At 37.7% G+C, this 2,210-nt stretch overlaps 1 pseudogene; it reads right to left on the bottom strand.

The window, feature by feature from the left end:
- Nucleotides 1-274: 274 nt before the first annotated feature.
- Nucleotides 275-370, bottom strand: LOC114218286 (U6 spliceosomal RNA; annotated as a pseudogene).
- Nucleotides 371-2,210: the final 1,840 nt, after the last annotated feature.

Raw genomic sequence — 2,210 nt, 5'->3', positions numbered from 1 at the left:
GCACTGCAGAAAAGGTTATTTATTTATTTTTATTTATTTATTTATTTATTTATTTATTTATTTATTTATTTAAATGCTTTTTAAAAATATTCAGGCACCTGGGTGGCTCAGTTGGTTAAGTGTCCGACTCTTGATCTTGGCTCAGGTCTTGATCTCACAGTTGTGAGTTCGAGCCTTGCATTAGGCTCCACACTGGGCATGGAGTGTACTTTAAAAAAAAAATTAAAATACTTTTTAAAAAATTTAATACATTTTATTATTTTTTTTAGTTGAAAAAAATGTGGAATGCCTCATGAATTTGCACAGGGGCCACGCTAATCTTCTTTGTATATTATTCCAGTTTTACTATATGTGCTGCTGAAGAGAGCATAGAAAAGGTCATGTTTGGAAGGAGTAAGAATGGTATATGCAAGAAAAAAATATATTGTGGATCTCCAGAGCATTAAGATTTGGGTAATAGTTTTAATAACAGTATAAATACAATAAATTGATGCCCCAATGAGCTCTTGTACCTAATTCAAATAATGGATATGATATCACATCAATATTTTGAGCATTTCAATTTACTTTTGACCATAAGACAGACAATTTAGTGGGTAAATTGAAGACAGGACCAAAAATCTTAAATTTTTATTTATTATTTTTTTACGTAGACTCCATACCCAGTGTGGGGCTTGAACTCATGACCCTGAGATCAAGAGTCCCATGCTCTAGTGACTGAGCCAGCCAGGCACCCCAAAGCCAAAAATCTTTAAAGCAGATTGCATTAGGGGTCCGTGTATTCTTACCTCCTTGTTTACCAATGTTGAATAATAGTGATCACAATTTGTGTTTCTCTTTGTCATAAATAGAGAGACATATAGACCAAGGGGGGAAAGAGTCCTTCCTAAATGACAGTAACAGAGCTCTGACAGTTGTTTTCTCTGAGTTGTGTGGTATCTATCAGAAGCCTCTGGAGATCTAGGCCTGACTGAAGAGGTCCCCAAGTCAAGATGCCAGGGACTGTGATTAATATGAATGCTCTTCAGTGTTTGTAGGATCCCTTCTGTTTCAGCAGAATTCAAAGGAAGAATTGTGGGTCATTTTGACATTTATGGTTTGTGTCCTTTAACTTTCTCTATACACTATCCCCAGAACCCTGACTCGTTCTCTTTTTCCTTTCTTTTCTTTCTTCTTCCCCTTCCCTGCTGACTCCCTTTTTCCTCTTTTAAAACAGACTGCAGAAAATAACATGCTGGAAATTAGCTGACTGCCAATATGCATAAGAAGATTTATTGCAACCAAGAAAGGATGTTACGAAACATCGCATATATTAATCTTTCCATTTTGGTCTATAAAGACCTGAGTTTGGCTACTTTCACTTATATGCTTTTAAGGAGATAAAGCTAGGTCAGAACAGGAGATTTGGGGGGTGATAGGCAGAGATTTACAGCTCAAGTGTCTGGGAATACAGGTTGGCTTTGCGATTGTGGCTTCTCCTTGACAGGCACAGAGGCATTCCAGGCGCTGGCTCCTCAGAGGTTTTTAACACCACTCCTTGCAAACCAACTGCCCGGCCCAGGGAAGTTGTCAGAAAAGATCAGTGCAGGTTTAGGGATGGTTTTTTGAAGTTTTCCTGAAATAACCAATAATGAGTTGCAGGCTTTGATAGCTCTTTTTATAGATCTTGCAGCAGCTGGATCAAAATCTAATGAAGATGTTTGCATCTGACAATGGCAGGCCTGCACATTTCTATCCTATTTCTTGAGTGCGCAAAGGCATTTCATTTGGGAACATGAAAGGCATATTTAGTGACAACTGATGGTTCTTTGTTTTTTAATTCCCAATAATGTCTTCAGTAAGTGCTTTTGTTAACATTTTTGCATTATACAATAGGTGACAGAGGAAGATAATCGGTGTGCTGAAAGCAATTAAAGAGTTTATATCCAACTTGTTCTGCCTATTAAATGGATCCATTTGGCATAGAAGCACATTAGCATCTTCACAGTGGAATGATTGTGGAAATAGGTTATTCAGGGGGCCTGTGCCTCTTCCTCCTGCTGTAATAAGACATATCCTCAAGATTGGAGAAAAGGAATGAGTCATTTTTCTCCCCTTGGAACTGTAAACAGAAGTAAAACTATTAATAGACGCTGTAGCTAATCCTAAGAAGCTGCAACTGAGAGATTAAATAATATCGGGAAGAGAGAAAGACAGAATGAAGGGAGGGG

This window comes from Eumetopias jubatus, unplaced genomic scaffold (assembly GCF_037043125.1).
Source record: "Eumetopias jubatus isolate StellerSeaLion01/CBP00866 unplaced genomic scaffold, mEumJub1_p1.0 scaffold_15, whole genome shotgun sequence".
In the NCBI taxonomy this organism is placed as follows: domain Eukaryota; kingdom Metazoa; phylum Chordata; class Mammalia; order Carnivora; family Otariidae; genus Eumetopias; species Eumetopias jubatus.
Note: the sequence above shows the minus strand (reverse complement) of the source record. Positions and strands in the feature narration are given on the sequence as shown.